At 47.5% G+C, this 21947-nt stretch overlaps 1 long non-coding RNA gene across 7 annotated transcripts in view; it reads left to right on the forward strand.

The window, feature by feature from the left end:
• LOC129129306 (uncharacterized) overlaps positions 1-21514 on the forward strand; it is a 45054-nt gene extending 23540 nt beyond the window's left edge. Inside the window, exons 3-10 of one of the 7 annotated variants that reach the window (XR_013184837.1) lie at positions 4928-5145; positions 9322-9459; positions 10046-10244; positions 15800-15877; positions 16837-17000; positions 18059-18169; positions 19937-19986; positions 20572-21514. This is a non-coding gene — a long non-coding RNA (uncharacterized LOC129129306). Of the gene's footprint in view, positions 1-4927; positions 5146-9321; positions 9460-10045; positions 10245-15799; positions 15878-16787; positions 17001-18058; positions 18170-19936; positions 19987-20571 lie in introns of all 7 variants that reach the window. The other 6 variants (XR_013184839.1, XR_013184835.1, XR_013184836.1 and 3 more) reach the window with 6 other exon arrangements.
• Positions 21515-21947: the final 433 nt, after the last annotated feature.

Here is a 21947-nt window from a genome sequence, read left to right on the forward strand (position 1 = left end):
CAGAATCTGGGTCCCTGGGGTGGGCTGCACCCACAGAGGGACCTTGAATTGTGTTCATGGCTGGGGGGCAGCAGTTCCAGATTTTTCACCACCTTCCATGATAAATCTCCTTCCCTCCCTCCCCTTGCACCTTCAAGAAGTTGTTCCTTTTATTTGCGAAGTAGAAAAGTGATTTTTAAAAGGTGAAAGAGTATTTCTGACTTTGATAGCATGATTAGCTGGGCTCAGAATATTGTTATGGCTTATCTCGCTCTTCTGTGATAACTCAGAAAAACAATAAATGTCTTCTTACAGCAGACTGACATTCAGTATTGAAATTGGTCTCCTAATCTTTATGTGATTGCTTTCTCTGTGATAGAAATATTGCCTCTTGTAGGGTATTTATTGTCTAGTTCTTTCCAAAGTATTGACTTTATGTAACCATTTGATATACATCAAATCCCGTAGAGATTTAATAAACTCTTCTGGTCAGTCTTCTGTTGTAAACACATTGAGATTTATGGTCATCTTAGTGGAAAGCCCTTTTTCGCTGAAATTCTCTGCTTCCAGATATCAAAAGATACGAATGGGAGCACAGATCACTGCAGGAATCGGAGCTCCCAGCTGTTGCATGCTGCTCAGGAGCTGTTGATGGCTGAAGTGTGTGTGTGTGTTGGGTGGTGGTGCAGCTGCCAGGGCTGGGGTAGGGGCACCAGGACCCTCCTGTGCTCGCTGGGGCTGTGGCTGCAGGGCCCGCAGAGCCAGCTGGGCTCGGCTCCAGGAGCATTCCTGGGGAAGAGCAGCAGGAAAGGAAAGATCTACTGTTATTCAATTATGCATAGCCAATGTATTGGTGCTGTGCTGCCGCACCTGGAATTGAGAGAAATGGAAAACTGGGAAAAGAAACATACAAACCTCACGAGCAGCTGCATGTGTGTCATTTCCTTGCCAGGTTCCTTGTGCTTTCCCACCCTCTGACTCCCTGGAGCTATTCGTTCTTATTCTGAAACCAGACCATAGGTATTTCAGAATGAAACTTAAAAAGTGTCCTTTGCTTTGGGATTGGAGAGGGGAGGAACACACTTGTTTTTAAGAAGAAACTTTTCTCCATACAGGAATCAGCTTTCTAGGGACAGCCTGCAAGAAATCCAGCCGAGCTCTTCAAATTCACTCATTAAATGCAAATACTCTCTTTTTCATCTTACATTAACCTCCCTTTAATGGTGTGTGAATGTCTTTTCATTTCACAGCTCAGCATTAAAAGACTATATAGTGAGAGGTTTCTGAAGTGTTATAAATCAATAGCAGCTAGAGAACAGAGCAGGTTCCTGCTTTGCTTGCAGTGGGGAGGAGCTGCTGTTCCTATAATGTCCAAATCAATCCCCTTAGGCTGGCAGTGCATCCAAACCGTGCCCCTACCAGCTGCTGGAAGCTGGGGTCTGAGGTCTGGCTCTAGAAAGGAAGTTCTGGATTGAGGCTTTCCTCTTACTTTGGTGAGATGAATTTCAGTTTCCCCTCTGATGGTGCAATTTAATGGGCAAATGCTGTTTGCAGACGCCTCTCCACAGACTTTGCATTTCCTGTTGTTGTGGTGGTGGTGGTGGTGGTGTTCCTGCCCTTCAGATCTTCTCCCGGGCAAGAGTGAGAGGCAGCAGGGAAGATAAAATGTTTTTCCTCACCTGCCTGTCACAGAAGGTGCCTGTCTTGCTTCTCTGGCTGCTTCATGGCTTGGGGACAGGTAATTAGTTGGGGCGGTGGTGAAACCTCAGATAAATGGTGTGATACCATGGCTTCTCTGCTGATGGGAACACTTCAGGGGAAACTTACTGGGAATGATAAAGTGATGTATTTAAACAAGCTAAAAAGAGAATTTGGGTGATGTTTTGAGGCAGCATGACAACCACAGCTCTCTGGCAGCTGACTATTTCCACTGTGCAAGCCTAAACCTAGAACTGAGGGCTGGTGGGCACATCACTGTGCCCAGGGCTGGACCTGGTCCTTGTCCTTGTCCCTCATTTGTGTGTGCTATTGCACCAGGCTGGAATCTCCCTCAGAGCAAATATTGGGAACAACTCCCAGAGTGCTGCCAGCCACCCAGTTTGCTCCTTGGCACATCAGGTTGTTGCCATTGGAGCAGCAAGCAGAGCATTCATGTGGAGCTGAAATCTTGCAGTGTTATTTCATCTCCATTATTTTTCCCTCCTGATCTATTGAGCTATAACCACTTTCAAAGACAGGGACAGATTATGGTCACAGAGATGGCTTAGCTGGGACACAGCTAGTCATTTTTCCTTGCTGATATTTTATTAATATATGTTATTAACCTTGATTCTCCTTCCCCACGGTGCTTTATCATCTGAACTAATTAATTCTTCTTGCAAGATGTACAGGGAAGGGATGGGCATGTAAAGGAGATGCATCTCCAGGTGGCCACAGTGGTAACTGCAGTGAGGGGTGATCCCAGCTGAGGAGGAGCCCTGGCACACAGCAAACAGAACCTGGATACATGCACCTGTAGATTGGCTGAATTTCTCCTGTCCCTTTTAACTGGCACAAACACTGAGGAAGATGATACCTAAGGAATAACAAAGCTGGTTTTCTGCTTTTTAATGAACATGAGATAGCCAGGAAGAATAAACAGTTTCTTTGGTTGGTGGCTCACAGCCAGCACGGTGTCAGGATGTGCAGCACTGACCAGCTCCCCCAGATCCCCCTGGCCCTCCCTGCTCTCCAGAGGCTGCTGTGGGTGATGCTCAGCCCCAGCCCAGCCTTGAGGGCCCAGCAGGATGGGACAGGGCTGTGGCACAGAGTCCCCTGTCCCTGCCCCTCACAGCACAGTGTGCCAGGGGCTCCAGCCCCAGGAGCTCACCAGCGACTCTGTGCTCCCAACAGCTGCTATTAACACTCTTCCTCCTTTCTTTCAATTCCTCCCACCCCTCTTTCTTGTTTTACTCTTTCTTTCTATCCCACCTCCCTGCTCCAGGGCTGACATTTGCTAATAGCAGCACATTGGTAGAGAAGCATTGGAAGTCTGAGCGAAACTGGGTGCCTGCTATAGCCTGGCAGAGTAAATGTAATCCTGTTAGCAAGATGAAAATACCATATGCCAGGGAGAGATGGAAGGAGATCAGAAAGGATGACTGTGCTTGCAGAGGGCAAAAGAAAATACGTACACAAATTCATTCAAAATGAAATAAAAATTGACTGGATTTGAAAACAATCTTAATGTCCTGAAAATGGCTCATCTGATTCATCCTACCCAGAGATCTCATTGCACTGAGTGACCTCCGCGTTCCAGCCTGGGTTTATGCTCTTTATCTGCAGGGTCCCTGGTGCTGGTGAGAAATGGCACTTCCAAACCGATGCGTTTGCTCCTGAGCCACTGCAGGGCTGTGGAACAGGGGGGAGTCGTGTGTCCCACGGTCTGAGGGGCTGTTTGTCCATTCTCACTGGGAAATTCAGAACCTCCAGATGCTGAAGGGGAGAGAAGGTTCCAGGGAGATCTTCCTGCAGCTTTTGATGCTACTTTATATTCAGCAACAAAGTCTTCACTTGGATAAGCCAGTGCTGTCAGTTCTGCCCACGGTGTCCGAGCATGCAGCTCAGCGAGGGCTGGAGCCAGGCACTGTCCTGGGCTGGGGACAGCGGGGACAGTGGCCATCCCCCTCCTAGGGCCCATGGGCACCCACGTGCTGCCACAAGCCAGTGTGGCTGGGAAGAGGGAGTGGAAGCATATTGTCCTTGATGCCAGGAGAGATCTGAAATCCAAATGTTGTTTCAGGGAGAGCATCTCTGAGAGCTGCCTACAGCGTTTTACAGGCATTTGAGTGTTCTTCCCTTTGAACTAAGCTGCAATTTGTCTTTGTAGATGTCTCTAATACATTAATACAAATGGTGTAGTAGTGGAAATGCATTATAATACTGCACAGTGTTGCTCTTAGTAATTCTCCTCCTTCAGCAAGTGAACACTTCCTCGCTCATTTGTATTCATTGTTTTGATGCTTAACTTGAAAAATGTATATTATACAACAGGCTGAAACCCATGACGAATAAAAGGAAAGAACCCAAGGGGATAATAAGCATCTCAGCACTGCTGTGATGTCTCCTGCTGCTAACATCAAAGCAACCAAAGGCATCACTGCTGTGTGCAGAGGACAGGGAGTTCCACGGAGTTCCATCTCACCATAGGGATGGGGACCCTGACACCAGGGAGCAGCACCAGGGCCAGCACCCGCAGGGGCTGGTCCCTCCTGTCCCGGTGTCACTGCAGCCCCTGTGCTCTCAGCAGAGGCTGCTGCCTCCTCCAGCAGCTCATCCTGGGCTTGTCCCTGCGCAGCCAGACCCGGCTCTGTCCCGCCCTGTGCCCCTCAGCCTGCTCTGAGTGATCTGGGCTGTGCTGCTCCCGAGGAGCAGCTCTCCATGTGTAAGGGGAGGTTTGGGTCATTCCATATATTCTTATCTCCAGTTACCTCGTCTACATCTTGCCTTGTAATTCAGACCATAGAATCCTGGATTTAGTTTTGGGGGTTTACTGTCATGGATTTTTACCCTGTGAGTGTACCTGTAAAGCCATTGATATTCAAATAACTTCACTAAATAAGCAACTATGCCAGAGTAGTTATTTATTACTATTTATGATGAGACTTATCTAACTGATTTCTCCAACACATTTCTCCAGAGGAAATTAGATACATCGCTTAGTTAAAGCTGTGCCAGGGAGGAAATGTTTCTATAAATACTTACCAACTCATCTAGAGAGATGATAAGTGCTGGTGTGTCCTTCACAATGTCACGTTAGTTGCTGAGTCTAGTTTAAAATTCAGTTGTTTATGTTCCTGGGAGAAAAAAAAACCCGATGGTTCTAAAGTGAGGAACAAAGTATATGCAAAAAATCCGTCCTGAACTCTGAAACCTTGAATCTAAGGACTTTTTTTTTTTTCTCTATTAGATTCAGTGGGGAATAAATTGCCAGACAGGCTAACATAGTCTGCTCGCTTAGCTGGCACCGGAGGACAGAGTGACACATGGTGGCAGCCAGGGTGTGGTGCCACCAGTGCAGTGCTGGAGCAGTGGCTGTGCCCAGCCCTGGCATGCCCTGTGTCCTGTGTCCTGCTCAGCAGGAGGAGGCCCCGTCCTGCCCATGGGACTGCAGCACCCTGACAACAGGTGAGTACGAAATTACACTTCACTTACACTGAAAATTGTTACAAAAAAGGAAGTTTAGTTGTGAATCAGGCTGAGGCACTGTATGAAAGACATTCAGATAAGCAGATGAGTTAACTAAATCTCAGATTTTGCCAGTTACGAAACCTCCTGTGGTTTTCAGCAGGCCTGGGAAATAGAAACAGACAGCAAATAATGAAAAACATTCCTATAGGCTTCTACCTATGGATTGCAGGAGGGATGCAGGGAAATTGCATCCTGGTTTACATGAAATAATACACAAAGAGCTGGAATGGATGAGTGAGATTGGGGTCCAGCCTCAGCATTCCTCCATAAGCAAACAGAAGCTCTCATTTCCAGTGCCAGCCCTTGTTCAAGGTGACTCTTCAGTTCTGTTGCTGCTTCAGCCCCAGAAGTGACCCGGGGGCACCCAGTGTTTTATTTGTGATAACTGACCACTCAGAAATAGCTGTGGGTGCCAGCAGCTCCCCAGTGCCCGCGGGGGATGCTGGTGCCCCTGCACGTCCCCTTGTTCCCCTTGGACCCATGGCTTGATTTATTTATTTCTTTGAGTATCTTTCCTCCTGATTTTTAAAAGCTCAAATATGGACACTGTTTTGCTGCTGGCTCTGAGGTAATGGGGTTTTTTTGCCAGTTACCTTGTTATACAATCTCAAATGTCAAGAAATCCACCTACCAGGCTGTCTCTGTCTTAATAGCTCTATTACCAGCTCTAGCTAGTTTCAGAATAAACTTTAAAACGATGGCTAAACACACACATTGCATCTAGCTGCAGCAGTTAAACAAGCTAATTCCCTCTCTTGCCTGGAAAATTGTTCACTCAACAGCTCTTTGGACCTGTCAGGTTATTTTTAGCCACAATTAACACACCAACATACAATGTCATAGCACCCCTTCTGTTAACTGATGTGCCAGCACTTTTTTATCCAGTAAACTATAAAAAGTTTTAAATTTTTAGTATTTAAAGCCTTGAAGGAGAAAGCCCCCCCCCCACAGTATTGATGCCTGATGACATTTAGTCAATGAATTAAGAAAAAAAGAGCGGTGATGGTTCTGACTGTCTCCCAGCTCTTGCTAGCACTAAATTACAGAATTAATAGGCTTTTAGAAGAGACTGACACACAGTTACTGTGGTAAAGACAATTAAAAGGAGAAAGCCACTTTTCTCACCACATTTAATTTTAACTGGAGGCTTTGAGACTCAATAAATCTTTTTCTTATTTCATTCTCACATTTTCCACAGGTATTCAAGTTTTTAAGGAAAGCTCCTGCTATAAACAATTTTTTCTTTCTTTGAATCTTTTGCTATTCTCTTTTTTCCCTTCCTCAATAAGGAGTTGAGGTGCTTTCCCATCACCAGCATTTTACTTTCTTTAGAATTGCTGTTACTAAGATGTGGCTCAGGTTTTATGAAAATACAGTGGGGCAGGAGTCTCAGTCCCATCTGGGATTTTTCTGGCAAATCTAGCTGGTGGAAAAAAAAAGCAGACAAAGCCACTTGTCTGCAGGAATATCTCAGGGCAGTGGGACTAGGGTGTAGAAGAGGGTTTTTTTTAAGAAAACAACAGCATCATGAAAATGCAAATTTTTATGACAGTTTTGGAAACAGACTCAGAAAATCTTTCTATTCCAAGAGCTTGGGCTTAATTAGCCTTTCCTTAAGATAATGGTATGAAATAGAAATGTCAATTTTGTTTAAAAACAGTTTCCTCAGAAACACTTCTTAAAGAAGTTGCTGAGAATGGATTTATCCAGGCTCAGTGGCTGTTCAGAGGATGCTGCAATGATTCAGCATTTCCCCACGCAATGGCTCTCTACAGGGTTTGTTAGCACAGCCTGCTCCAATGCCTCTTGGAAAGCTCTTGGCACAGCACACTGTAAGTCTCTTCACTTGCCAAAAATTGTTTTAGGCTCTTGTTCAATATCAAGTTCATATTGTGACCTTGGGTGGAAGCACCAGGAGACACAGTGCTGCTGCTTCTACCAGTCAGTACCTTTAGGGCAATTTCTGTGGGGGAGATGAGCCGTGAGTCAGGCACATCTCCTGGTCAGGGCCATCGTGGTGCTTCTTGGTGAGATACAGCAATCCCCACCCTGTGAGCAGTCTGAGGGGCAGAGCTCAGCGTGGCAGCTTAATGGAGATACCCACATTTAGCAGTCTGAACACAAGTTCATTCTGATGGCAGCTTTAGTAGAGGAAGCAGGACTCTGGAAGACAGGAGAGCTTTAATTCCTTCCCTGCCCTGGTCCTTCTGACAGGTGTTGGCAGGACCATCATGACTTGTGGTTGTCTTCCACCTTCCCCAGCTCGCGGCCACTGCAGATCTGCCCTGAGCTGATGCAGAGCAGCTTCCCTCGCCATGCAGAGGCAGCGGCATTAATGTCAGGTGACATTTATACCTCCCTCTCCACTGACTTAACGTTGTGTGAGTGGTTCAATGTCTCCACACAGATTGATGGAGCAAATTACCCTTGCGAAGGATCTATGTCTCTCTGACTGTAGGGACTCGGGTGACTAATTCCAGCCTGACACTTCCCTTCCAAGGCAGCAGCACTGAGACGTGTCCTGGCCATGCCCCCGTGCTGCTTCCCAATTGACTGGTTGATGAATGGCCTGGCCTTGGCATGGCAGCAGTGGTGATGGATGCACTGCCCGGCTCTGCGGCCGTGCCTGGCCAGCATCTGGCACAGCCTGCTGCTGCCACCTGCTCCCAGCCACCTCACCCCCTCAGAGCAGCCCCACGTCCCTTAGGGACCTTGTCAGGAGCCACTGGTGGCCAGGGGGTTAAAGGAGCTCCACAGCCAGGGCCCTGTGGCTCACGGTCTCCACTGGGTTATAGTCAGTCCCTGTATGATGTTGTCAGTGAGGGTGAAATGAACTTGCAGTAGCTGAAAGCAAGATAGGTTAATTAAAAACCTTGATCAAAGCATCATAAGCCGCATAAAAGGTTCCATCTTCTAATTATTTTTAAATGGTCTCTCAGGCAGGATGGCCCACAAGAAGTCCCTGTTCCCAGGGCCTGTGAGCTATGGAATTGTGTCATCGTGTCAGATTCAGTTCTCACTTGCTGTCCAAACGAGAGGAGGGCACGGCCCCGGATGGTCCCCCTGTTGAGGATGACAATGAGGAATTGGTGATGAATCCTCAGCACTGGTGTGAGGGGTCGGGCTGGGAGCTGCACAGACCCTCCCAGCTGGGGCAGAGCCGTGCCTGGGGCGAGCCTGGCCGAGCTGGCCTTGCATCCTGTCAGTGTCTCAGCTCTGAATCTCACACCAAGGGAGGGAGGTTTCAGCACCCGCTGGATGTTTTGGTTCTCACAAGCACTTTGTGCTGCAGAGGGAAATCAAAGCAGTCAGCCCAGCCCCAAAGCAGCTCTCCGTGCTTCCCTGCACACTCTCCTTCAGCAGGGAGCTGCCACCTGCCCCAGGCTCTGTGACAGCTCTGACTTCGCGAGGGCAGAGGGGCACAGGGCACAGCAGTGATTATCCAAGGAGGATTTCAGTGGGAATTTTAGGTTACAAATGATAATTCTGCACTCTGTGTAGGAGAGCTGGAAGATGCAAATTCAAGTCATCCCCACCACAGCATGGTGTCCAGGCACAGGTACCATGGGTGTCAGCGCAGGGATGTGCTGTAGTGAGAACAGCAAAGGTTCTTCCAAATCCCTTCTCCTGGCATGTGAAACAGGACCAGAGTAGCATGTGCTTCCTCCTGCCCTTTGGCTTTTGTATCTTTCTCTGCTGTCAGAGGCCTGTATTTACCATACATTATACACTTAGAAAATGACAGGCCTGTAAATCTGACTGAAGGCAGTTATATGTGGTGTGAATACAAATAAATAGCATTTCCAGTGCAATACTGGGATAGTCTGGGCTGCCTTGGGTGGGGTACTGCAATTGCAAAGACTTCCTTTCTTGTGTTGATTTTGGATTTCATGCAAACATTGTTTCTATCCTATTATTTAACCCCTGGGATAGGACTTTTGGAATGCAATGATTTCTTGTATAAAGGCCCAGGTTTGAATCCAGCAGTGTTCCTTTCCTGTCCTATGGTTTTGCTGTGAGAGGGGAAAGAAGTGCTGGAGAAAAGAGCAGCACACGCTCACACAGCTAATGAGAGCAGGGTGTGAAAGTGTCCTGTCTTTCCTTCCCACCCAGCAGTGATGGACCCCAGAGCAAACTGCAGCACCGAGAGACGTGGGAGGTGTCGCACATGGTTTGCTCATCACCCCATTTGCTGCAGAAGCAGCTCATCACTTCTCCCTGCAATGAAGGAGAAGGACAAGGGCACCTCAGGTAGAGGATTTGTGTGGCCTTGGTGACCTGGGCTGGAGCAGTGGCCACCGTGCCTCGGGCCAGCCAGCAGGAGTGGGGAGGCCGGAGCATCTCAGCCCCTCGGGCAGCCCAGGACCTTCAGAGCACCACGAGGGCCGGGGGTCACTCCTGGTGCAGCTCTGAGCACACCCACCCCACCAGCCCAGAGCTGAACTGCGTTTGGAGAGCCCAGTCCTGTGTTCTGCAGTGAGCAAGGGGGCTGTTCACAGCATCCTGCCATGAACTGGCTTCAAGTGGCCCCTTGAGCTCTCTCAATTAATTAGTTTGATGAGGAGCTGGGTTAGTTACCAAGCACATGAGCCTCAGAAGCCAAGTTACAGAGCAGCTGTGAGCTGGTTTGTACTCCTAGGCCAGCACAACCAAGGCTGCTCTGCATCTCCCACATGCTTCAACAGTCTCGTGCCCTTTTCCCTTTCTTTCCTATCAAATCCCCGTCCCTGGGCTGCTCTCCCTCCTCCTCCAGTGCTGCAGAGGACAGCTTTTCCCACTTCCAGTATGGTTCTGCACAGCCACTCACCTCTCAGTGTCAGTGTGACCTGTGTTACAGAGACATCAAAGCACAGCATCCTCTGGGAAAAGGAGAGATAAAGAGAGAAGAAAATGTTCCAGAAGCAGCAACAAGCAGGAGTTGTGTTCAGCCCCTTTTGGAACAATAATCTCCCGAAGGTGTGCGGAGCGCTCCAGCAAGGCGCAGCGGGAGCAGCCGGGGCTCTGTGCGCAGCGTAATCTGATCATGCTCTGTTTGGGTAAGAAGCACAGCTTCATGCTTTTCACTTGCTAGGAAAGAGATTTATTATGAAAATCAGGTCTCTGCCTCAGAGCACATAAAAAACAGTTGGCTTCATAACCTTGGGGAAAAAAAATAAAGAAAGAAATCCCATGAGACACGTGTGAGAACTGAGTAAGTATTAAAACATATGTTGGAACATATTGATCCCCGAAAGCCTCCTGCAGCAGACATGAATCTTTTTCATTTCCAGCCCCACTGATGGTTTAATGAGGATGGTGTGTGCCACTCACCTGGATCAATAATTTTTGCAGATTCCTGCCAACCACCACCACAGGCCCTATCTCAACCCAGCAAAGAAGACCTTGCCATGTTTCAGCTGAGCAATATCAAAGCTCTGCAGGGAGCACAGCACAGCCCTGGCCAGGCATCCTGTCTCAGGCTCCAAGGGCTGCCACTTTCATCAAGGGACATCCAAGGACCTACAAGTGACCTGTGGGTCAGCATCCCTCCTGCTAGTTCTTGTCCACAGTAATGTCCCAGTGGCACCTGGCTTGGTGTGAGCAGAGTGCCTGAAATGGACCCTTTTATTCCTCTTTCAGGTGCACCAGATTTTTCCTTCTTCTCCTCTCAAAGTGTATATGTAATAAATATAGCACAGGCCTAGGTGGATGAAAAGATGAATCACAGCTATGAAAATATTTGACTATATTTTAAGCAGGACTCCCAACAGGTACAATCATAACCATCTACCCTGACGTGCTTCAGAGGCATCAAAAGATGGTTTTTCCACCACTGAGTTACCGTTAATTATTCTTAAAATAAAGTGCTACCATGCAGCATTAATTCAGAAGAAACTGTAAGTTCCTTGCTATTTTCTACAGCTTGTTTTCACAATGAATTAATGGGAGTTAATTTAGCAGTTCACAACAAACAGGACCACTGCAGGAATACAAACTAGGTGTTGCTTCCTGAATTCTTCCTCCCTCTTGTTAGTGCTCCTCTTCAACTTTTATTAGATGTAGCACAAAAGGTCTTAGTCTGGCAGAGAGTAAATTTGCTGGAAAGGCAGAAATAAGGAAAAATACTGCATGATTTTCTCCTCCTGTGGATATTATCAGTTTGGCACAGATACATTGCTCTCACAGTGGAAAAAAATGGTAAAAAATGGGCTCTAATTCTTTGCAGTATGTTAATATTAGTATCTATAACCATGTGGTGTTGTCATGTCTGTGTAGCATGTCCTTTGTCCAAGACTGATCCCAGTTTTCTGGAGCAAGAACCATTTCAGCCCACAGGTGGCATTTTGACTGTCGATCACTTTCTCTAAAAATGCAAGAGATTTTAGTCCTCACTGAGATGGAAAACTAAAATAAGCAATTTGGAAAGCATTCTGCATCTTGGAGAGGCTTTCTATAATTTATTCAAACTCAGCTTGAAATAGAGAAATGGTTTTACCCCCAGAAGCATCCAAAAATACATTGTGTCAGCAAGTGCATTGTGTAGGAAAATCACCAAATCTTCAAAAGCTGCAGGTCGAGGTCCCTGCTAACAAAGGGCTCATTTACAGCTGCAGCTCCTGTGGATGCCTGTGCAAGCCAGATGCTCAGCAAGTGTTGGGGTCCAGCTGGTGTGTGGCCAAGAGGCTCTTCAACAGGAATGTCCCCACAGCCAGATACGAATTTTGGGATCCCCCTTGGCCAGTGCAGAAGCTGTAGGGATGCACAGAGGTTCCTTGGGCATTCCAGGAGAGTAGGATGCTCCTGCCTCCTTGCTCAGGCTTAGTTCTCTGTGGTGCCAGAGATGGGAGGTAATGTTTACTGCAGCGGGCATCTGCTCTAGAAGGTCACGAGGAACAGGAGGAAAGTCCCAAGCTGTGTCAGGAGAGGTTTAGGCTGGATACTGGGGAAATTTCTCCATGGAAAGGGTGTCCAGCCCTGAGCAGGTTGCCCAGGACAGTGGTGGAGTCCCATTCTTGGATAGATTTGGGAGACATGCGGGTGTGGTTCTTAGGGACAGGGTTTAGTGGTGGCCTTGGCAGTGCTGGGGGAACAGTTCCACTTGGGGGTCCTAAGTGTCTTTCCAGCCTCATTAACTGTGATTCCACAAAGCTGTTGCTGGCTTTTTTTCTTTGAAGGTGCTTCTGTCCTTCTTGGAGACCATGAGTAGAGCAAGTTGGGGTTTCATTTCCATCAGGAACAAAGCAAGTCAGTCTGGAAATGCTGCCTGTGTGTTTTAAAGATCGGTAGCAGCAGTTGTAGAGACTGGGGGTGGGGAGAATGGCACACAGAGAAAATTTCATTGAAGCAATTAAGGAATCACCACACTTTTATGATTAACTTCTTGTTCCCAGGCTGAATGCAGAAGATGTTAGTGGGGGCATTGCTATTCCATACCTGGCAGGAACAATGGGAATATTTGTTCTGCCCGGGAGGATTACACCTTCCATTAATCTAAGTTTTATTGAAAGTTTAAATAACAGACAGACAAAATTTGATCAATTAGCAGTGTAATTCCAAGGAGATGTCACAGGGAAATTAAATCTCGAGCATTTTCAATGCAAAGAAACCTAGGAGCTCCCTCCAGTTTTCTTTCTCAGTACAGTGTTTAGATTTTAATTGAAAGTTTATTCTGCTTTGTGCATCTTCTAGTAAATTTTAATTTCAGACTGTAATGAGAACAGTTTTCTATTACAGTGTTTGTAGCATTTCTCAGATAGATCAAAGATGCCTCATAAATGAAGAAAACAAACAGGTTTGTGTAGGATCCACTAGCCATGGAAATCTCCAGGAGGAAAGAGATTTATGTGGGGAAAAGGAGAGGGAATTGGTGCTGTGGTGAGGAAGGATGCATGGGGAACCAGGTGGCTGTGATTATTGTACCCACGTGCTCAGACCGTGGGGGCTCACTCGGGGCTCCTTCAGGTCCCACTAGTGCCAGACAGCCAGGGCTGTTCTCTTGCTCATCCCACCCCAGACAAAAGCTGCTCCTCTGCTTCCCAACTGCCGTGGTCCCCTTCCTGCCATCCCTCCATTTTGGCTTTCATTTCCTTATATAATTTCTCTGTCCCCAGTGAAGTGTTATTGCCATCATTACTGCTCCACATGTCTTCCATTTTTCTTATCATAAATGTCATTCTCATACTGCAAATACCAAAAGTGCCACAACCTTCCTGTGAATCTATCTCAGTACCATCTTTGGAGACATACCTCATCTGAAAAGAGCTAATACTGAAAATAGCTGTATATTTTTGGATGTATATTTTTGTCTGGATGGATGTCAGGGATCAGCTTATCGGGCAGCTGAAGCAATGCAAATCCCCAGTCTGCACAGGTTTAGTTTTGTTTACACAATAAGACTTTCTGGTCAAACCTGGGCCTTGATACCCTTACAAAAAGCTTCCCAAAAGTGACAAAGACTCCAGATTTAACAGAAGATACTGGTGAGGAAAGGTTTCTCAGTGATGGTGGAGGCACAGAACACAGCAGCAGGACCGAGCTGCCGGGTGTGCAGCACACAGGCTGTGATGGCAAATCACCCTGGACTGTTCCCCTGTCAGTCACCGTCAGATGAGCAAATACCAGGAGGAACTGGTGCTTGTGAAAATTAATAGACGTGGCTGCACATTCCCAACATCTGATTATCTTTAACTGTACCTGCCAAGCCAATCTGTTTGTGAATCCTGAGGCACCAGGCAGCTGGAGCCCTGGCTGGGGCACACCAGCTCTCTGTGGCATAATCACGCCTGGGAGGTGAGGATTTGGGGTTTCTCAAGAAGTAATTTTTCTTAGTAAAAGCAGTGATTAACCTTGCTTCAGTCACGAGCAGTGGTATTTAAAACAACAACAAAAAAAAGGCAGCTGAGAGCTGCCTGCAGCTTGGCTCGGGCAGCCGCTCCTCCATATGGCGTGTGAAATGCCAGCACATGAAATTAACTCTCATAAATAAGTAATAAGGGCTGATTTGCCCAGATCTGGATGGGCTGACTTCCTGTGGAACACAGCCCTTAACCATGGCATCATTGTAACTGCAGGTGTTGGAGGCCACAGAGTTCCAACAAAACGTGTATTCCAGGGAGAACTTGGAAAGAAAAAAACACTTTGGGAAGGGGCCAGCATTCCAGCCTCATTCCAGGATGCTCAAGGAGGAGTGCCTGTTTGTGTTTTCAGAATTGAATGTTTCAGTTTTCTGACATTTTCCACAAGTCAGGCTCAAGTGAAATTATATTTTGTTCAAACAGAGCCTTTGAAGTAACCAAAATTTTCCCTCTTCCAGGCGACTCCTTGTATGGGAGTTCTTTTCCCTCTCCAGAATGTGAGAAAATTGAAATAATGAAACTTCCTCTGAAAAATCAGAAAGATTTGTGCCACATCACATATCTCATGTAATCTTTCACTGACAGTACAGGGGGTTCTGACTGAAAGCCCTATTCCTGCTAGAACAGAAATTCAGTATGAAAGAAGGTGGCAAGATTTTAAGTAGAACTCTAGGACTTAGAGTTGCCCATCTCTGACAAAAAAAGTGATACACAAATAGTCAAGTTCTCACAGACCCTGGTGACTTGAGACAGCAGTTTTTCAGCTCATCTGCACGAGGCCTTCCCAAGTGCCTGGTGTCCACTCGCAGCAGGCATTGGTTCAGGTACTGACCCAACTGAAAGGGCCAAGCACCAGTGTCTGAATCCCCCTTTCCAGCAGCACCATGGGTTCCTGGAGGCCTGATCCTACAGAAACAATGGAATTTTTCTTCAGTCACCATCAGTGAAGTGGGAGCAGTGTCACTGGGAGTTGGGGATTGATGAATGGTCCCTGAAGTGCAGCAGCACAATCTGTCAGGGCTGAGGTTAATGGGGGGAATGGAAATAGCCTGAGCCTGCACAGCTGACATCATCTGCTAAATTAGCTGAAACCAGCTCACAGTGTACTCTTGCTCCTCACTTCTCTGTCATTGACCCAGGTGCCCAGCTGCAGCACAGCCAGCCTGGGATCCACACGGAGCCTGGGCAGCTCTGGGGCCGGTGTGCTGGGCTGGCACTGCCCAGCTCTGCTGGGGCTGGGGCACCACCCTGGGCACTGCCATGGCTCAGGTCACAGCGTCACCCTGCCCTCATTTCACTGGGACACCCGGCTTGGCTTCAGTTTGTCCTCTGACACTCTTAGGGCACAGAGGGGGACTCACAGAAAAGGGGGAGTCCCACTCAGAATTCGTTCCCATTGCTGACAGTGTCTCACAGGGGAGACTGACTGTGCATCCCTGTCACTTCTCCAGGGTCTGGGTCCTGCTCACAGCTGGTACCACTGTGGCCTTCAGAACCAAGCTCACTCTCCTGCCAGCTGGGAGTGCTTGAGAAATGTTCCAAATGCATTTGGTACTGCACTGCATAGTGCCACCCGTCCTGGAGACCAAATTAACCCACAGCTGAGAAAATGGAAAACCAGGAATTTCAGTGTTTAATGGCTTCAAATCCTTTACCACTTAATTCCCATTTATAGCATAAATACTGAAGAAAATCAAGGTATTTTAAGAGGAAAAACAGATCCTAATTTCTGTCGATGTCTTGTTCTCACCTTACAGGAAGAAAGGTCCATTCAGAGGCTGGGTTTGGCTCGGGAGGCACCACTCTGCAACGAGAGGCTCCAGCTCTTCCCACAGGTGTGATAATTCACAGTTTAAATAAGTTTTTTCCTGTCCTGAAGGTAAAACATAACACAGAAACTGCCATGAGCAGTTTCTTTGGTTTGTGGTTGCAGCATGGCCTTTTCTGTCCTTTGGACATATGCCATGAATGCTTTAATCCTGGCAAGGGTTTTGTCTTAAACAGATACAATGAAGGATCTGAGAAGTAGGTCAGGGGACATTAGAGGCTGTTTGATTCATTGAATTGTGTGCATAGCATGGCTTTCAAGCCTGAAATGTCATTACTTGGATGCAATGAAGCTGCTGTTTTGTTTTAGAAAATAGTCAAATGGATGGTTAGTAGGAGAAAGGAAGGACTGGATTTCTGGGGACCAAACCCGATTTCAAGCAGGAAACCACCACCCCAAGCAGGTGCTTGAGCTTTGTGGTGGCAGCAGGGACCAGCAGCACCCCAAAGGTGCAGGGTGAGGCTCTGGGGTGGCGATGGGGTTACAGACTTGGGAACAGGAGAGCTGCAGCTGTCTCCTCTGCTAGCAAAACAGTGCTTGGGGGACACTCCTGAGATCCTTTCCAAAGTACTGAGTAATATTTTTTTTCCCCTCACAGTGCTTTACCACCCTGTGTGTGTCCAGGGTGCAGAGTTTTCATTTCTTTTAATGGTTCTCAAGAAATTATTGAGAAATAAAAATGCATTTCAAAGGTATCTTCAAGGCTTTCTGTGGTTCAGATGGTTTCCTTATATCCACAGTGCATATGCTATTTTTCAAAGCTTTACTGGTCCCCAAATGATTGTAATGGCATATTGACTGGCTTTACTGGGGCCTTGAGAGTTTAGGAAGGAAAAAAGTAACTTAGCAAGGGAAAACCCTTTAAATATTTTTAAAGTTCGTCTAATCTGTCTGTAGTTTTGGTATTTCCAAACCAGACACTGTCATCAAGGTTAACAGCACTTTCCTGTTCTGGGGATGTTGCAGCCGCCAGTTGACTGGAGCTCCTTGATGCCTTAAGAAAAAAACCCCACCCATCTCACAGGGCTGGTGCACCCCTCAAACTGCTGAAATCACTGCCAGGAGCGAGAGCTTGGCCTCACAACACTTCCCTGCAATTGCTGGAGAACCTGGGATCCTGAAATGTCCACGTAACAGCATTAATACAAGATGGATATAGCTCCATACCCTGGATCTGCTTAACCTGATAAATAGTTTCAGTTAATGGACAGCAAAAGGAATGATGCTCAGTAAATTTGATTTTATGAGCCTTTCACTTATTTGCTGTGCCCATTAGGTCGGAAGTTAGGTAATGGTGAGTGTCCATTAGTGCATTAGCTCAGTGATGAGGGAGCTGAGTTGGAAAAAAAAATGGTGGAAAACCCCCTGAAGCCAGGTGTACTGATTAAACCTTTGTTCGTTGGTGGTGGCTGGGTGGACACTGAGCTGGAGAGGCATCGGAGTTTGGTTCAGGTGGGAGGAACAGCAACCCCTGAATCCCCTTCCTGCTCCCACAGCATTTGGTCCTTGTTTCTCCTGCCGTGGGGAGCCTGAGGAGCCACAGGGGCTGTGGGGCAGGGGTTGGGCTGCTCATGTGCTCCTGTCCCTGGAAGGTCTCTGTGCAGTGCGGGTGTGATGGGCAGGCTGGGGCTGCTCCTTCCAGTCACAAATACGTGACCCAGCTTGTAACAACCACAATAACCATTTCACTGATAACCCTTTCTTTTACTCACTTCCTTTGGAATTTTTTTTCTCTGCCCAGGCAAATTCGTTTTTAAAATCTCTTTTCCCAATTTCTTCGTTATCCTGGGATTATTTACACAGCCCACAAAAAGCTGTTTACTCTTCTGGGTAATTCAATGAACATTCTCTTGCTTTGAATTAATATGCAGTGTTGTTCCAAGTGCTGGCAATTTAGTGGTAATTGGAACATCTCCTTAGCCTGGAAAAAACATCCAGCCTCCCAAGTTAGTTTTCACAAGTGGCATTAATGCAGCGAGAGAGCCAAATTCCCTTGTTTATGTGCTAGAAAGGAAATATGGGGCTTGTTAGCAATTACAAGGTAAATTTTCTTTCCCTCACCTCCTGATGGTGCTTCCTCTGTAGCTGTGAGGGCTGTTCAGGTGACTGGGGTCTGTGTGCCACCACTGCCAGGGCTGGGTGAGTCCCTGCTGTGGTGATTAAGCAGTTTGCCCATGATGTGTTACAGGTGCTGGAAAAGAGTTTGGTGGGTAAAAGGGGTTTGCAGCAGTGTGTGGAGGAGCAGGCCACAAAGAACCTTTTCAGCAGCAGTTTGATCTCACCTGGATGCACATCAGAGGTATGTGTTGAAGCTATTTGTGAACCAGGTGAGCCCTGCAGAGAGCTTTGCCTGCAGGATTTGGTAGGGATGTCTGTAATTGCAGCAGCCCTGGCTCAGCTGGGGATTGAGCTCCCTCAATAACAGCATCAGCCCTCAGCAGGCATTTCCATTTCAATCTGCTGGGTGCACTCTGACCACAGACAGGCCATGGCTGTGATAGAGACCTGTCTGTGAAGCTAACAGAACCTGATTGACAGAAAATGAAATCTGTTTGCTCTGCTCTGTTGTCTGCTCGCTTCCCTAATTTGGTTCTGCTTACAAGGGCTGCTTAGGATGCTAACCCTTCTCCAGGGGATCCCCAGCAATGGAAACAGCTTTGTTAGGGACTGAAGGCAGGGAAAGAGACAATGAGTTGCATTTGTTTGACACAGTTTTGACGTCCCAGTGGGAGCACTTTGAATCTGTGCAATCCAAAGCGAGGGTTCTGTGCCTTTCAGAGCCTTTTTCTTAAGCTTTTCACCCCATGTATAACCTCCTGCCTAGGTAGGACATGGGGCTCAGCCAGAAGGGAAGACAAAATGTTCTGGGGTTAGTTAAACTCCCAGGTAGGGTTTGCTGCTGGATGTGGCTGTGAGAGCAGCTCCCCCGTGGGATGACAAGTCTCAGAGCAGCAGCCTCTCCCTCCAACAGCCTCTCCTGCTCTCAAGACATTATTTCTCTCATCACATTTACTGTAGAACTGGTAAACTAATGATGAAAATATTTTTGTTGATTTTTATGCTTTGCTTTTGACCTGTGAAAATGTGTTTACAGCAGGATTTGTGTTAACACCCTGAGAATAAACAAGTGTGAATATGGCACTGATCATGCTAGCACAAAAATTAATGTTGCATATGCAACATTAAATACCACTAAAGAATTTAATTTAATTAGGGAATCAGGCCTTATGGCAGCCAGCAAGCTGACAGCCCAGAGAGCTGAAATCTTCTGGCCGTGGCATGAGCTGAGCACACAGGAGCTCACTGGGAGATGCTGCATGGGGCACACCTGGCCCTGCTGGCAGGGGGACAGAGCAGGGTCCACGTGCTGCCAGCCCTGTCCTCCTCTGCATGAGCAGGGGCTGCAGTTACAGAAAGGGACCCAGTCTGGGACAATATTCAACTTTACAAATGCTCTGGGTGGAAATAGCTTCCAGTCACTAGAACCGGCCTGGGGGCAATGTAAACCCACAATCTAGAGAATAAACCCTTCATAACCAATTAGAAGGCTCTTGAGCTAACAAGTACACTCCAGACTCCCTGACACCTGCTCATCGAGGCAGCAGAGCTCAGGGGCTGCCAAGGAGGTGTCCTCCATCCCCTCCTGCCCTTCACAGCCTCTGCAAGCCCCCGGGGTTCGTGGCCCTGTGTGAGCCCCTGTGCTGCCCTGGCACCGGCTCTCCTGCGGTGGGGTCCCTGCCACAGCTGGCATCTCTGCTCTGGGCCTCAGCCCTGGAGAAGGGGTGGCTTGTGGGCAGTCCCCACACAGCTCACATGAGGAGGGATGTCTTCCTCCCACCCAGCACGGTCCTTGCCCCCCGAGACTGCATTCACAAAGGGTGATTAATGCAGTCTTTGGGAGAGCACATTGACTGAGACATCCTATTTACAGAGAGCTTCCTAGTGGTGTCCTCAGGAGAACAGGGAGCCAGACAGCATAGTATGTGTTGTTAGTAATGTAAAAGGACACTGTTATTTGTATTGCATCACTGAACTCCATTATATCTTTTATTCTCCTTGTTTCCAGGACAAATGCAGTTCCCTGTGAAGCCATCACCAATTGGCACCCACTGGCAGGTCAGCAGTGCAGGTTTTATGCCACGAAGGAAGCAGGCTGCTCTGAATCCCAGCAGTACCTCAGTGCCACTGACTCAGCATGAGCCACCTCCTCAGCTCCCACAGCTGCCCTGGTCCTCCCTGGCCACCTGGGCACTGCCAGCAAAGCCACCTGAGCTGGCAAGGATGGGAATGCCCAGGGACGGGGCCATTGGCAGGACCTTACCCTCAGGCCAAGGTCTTTTTCCTCTGCCAGTTTTCAGTGGAGCTTTCCCTGCTCATCCCCTTGCCTGCTTGTTGCTAGAGCTTGTCACAAGCATGGGGGGGTCTCTGTTGGTCACTTGGTCCCTGTCCCCTCCCAGAGCAGGTCCTGGCTGTGGGGCCATCCCTGGGGCAGGGCTGGGACCACCTCACACGCATTCCCTGCAGGTCTCAGTCCCTTGGCAGAGCTCTGCAAGCAGCTGCTTCCCTCTCTCTCTGCATTAAGATTAATGTTTGAACAGCAGGCATCCCATCCATCTCTCTGGGAGGCTTCCTCCAAACAAATAGCAGGAGGAGGTGGCATCTATTTGGGAATGACAGGGCTTCAATCTATTTATTCCACAGGTAACTGCTCTCTCCTGAAATGTCAGATTGACTCTTCATCTTCCACGGGCTGGGTGTGAGCGCGTGTGGCGGGTACAGCCCGCCTCCCTTCATCTGCAAGGAAAAAGAGTCACTGAGATTGATTGCACAATTGAATATGCAGCATGGTAAACAGTTATTTGGAAATTATTGTTTGTGTTTAATTATGACATACAGAAGTTTAACAGTCATAAATTTTTCATTGGAGTTGGAATGCAAATGTAAGCTTTAACATGCATCAAGGAAAGACACAAATCAGCACTTCCCACAGTACCTCACAGCTCTGGGGCCATGAGCACACTGCTCTTGGGCATCCCCCTCCTCAGAATGGTGGGCCAGAGCTGTCAGTGAGCTGGAGTGGCTTAGAAACCCGAGATTACTTATTTCTGCTTGGTTTGCTCTCTGCATAAAGTCCTTAAGGCAGAGCAGAGGCTTCAGGGCTTCCCTGCCCCTTGCACTTTTGGGGTGCAGCCAGGGTGGGGAAGGGCCTGTGGGTGCCACCTCCATCCTGGCAAAAGAGGAAAACTTTCTGGTTTCATGAAAGTGTCTTTTCAGCACTTTTGCTGCTGGCAACAATTCTTTCCAACAATTATCAGATTCATTTTCCCCATCTTTTCTCTCTTTTTATTCCTTTCTTATCTCTTTCTTCTCCTTCCCCCAGCACATGCACATGGACACATGCTGTAGCTCTTGGCAATTGAAGAAAATGAAAAATAGATATGTAGAGGGAAAAAAGTTTAACAGCAAGACAAGATATGCTAGAAAAGAGGGTGGTAATAAAGGAATCTAATTAAAATGGAAAATTTCTGTGGGAAAAGGAAGCAGTGTTGGGGGAGGCAGAGGTAGAACATTGTTTCTATCCAGCCTGCTCTTTTGGGGGAAGGAGCAGCATTTCCCAGCTGATTAAAAACTGGCATGATAATGACAGTTGAGTATTTTTCTGTCTTTGTATTTCTGAAGCAAATCTCTCGTGGGACAAAACACATCACTCAGTGAGTTGCATAACGTTCAATTCTGTATTAGGCAAAGAACAAACTGTGTCTATGTTGTACAGTTCACACGTGAGCAGAAAGGTGAGCTCACGTTTTCTGAGCAGCCACTTGTGCCTCCAGAGACAACAGGTTTGGGGAGGTTTTTAGGGAGAGACAGGAGTCCAGAGGGTCTTGTGACTGTTTCAGGGGTTAGCAAATGGGGTATGGAGATCTCAAAATAGATGTGCAGAGAGGGCTGACCTGTAGCTGAAGGATGTGTTTGAGCAGTGCTGACCTCGTCATCAAAGCTTGAGATGAAATATCTCCCCAGACGAGTTCTGTTTATGATGTTCTCAAGCTATTTTAACAACAATACTGCAGCCAGTG

This window comes from Agelaius phoeniceus, chromosome 20 (assembly GCF_051311805.1).
Source record: "Agelaius phoeniceus isolate bAgePho1 chromosome 20, bAgePho1.hap1, whole genome shotgun sequence".
Taxonomy (NCBI): domain Eukaryota; kingdom Metazoa; phylum Chordata; class Aves; order Passeriformes; family Icteridae; genus Agelaius; species Agelaius phoeniceus.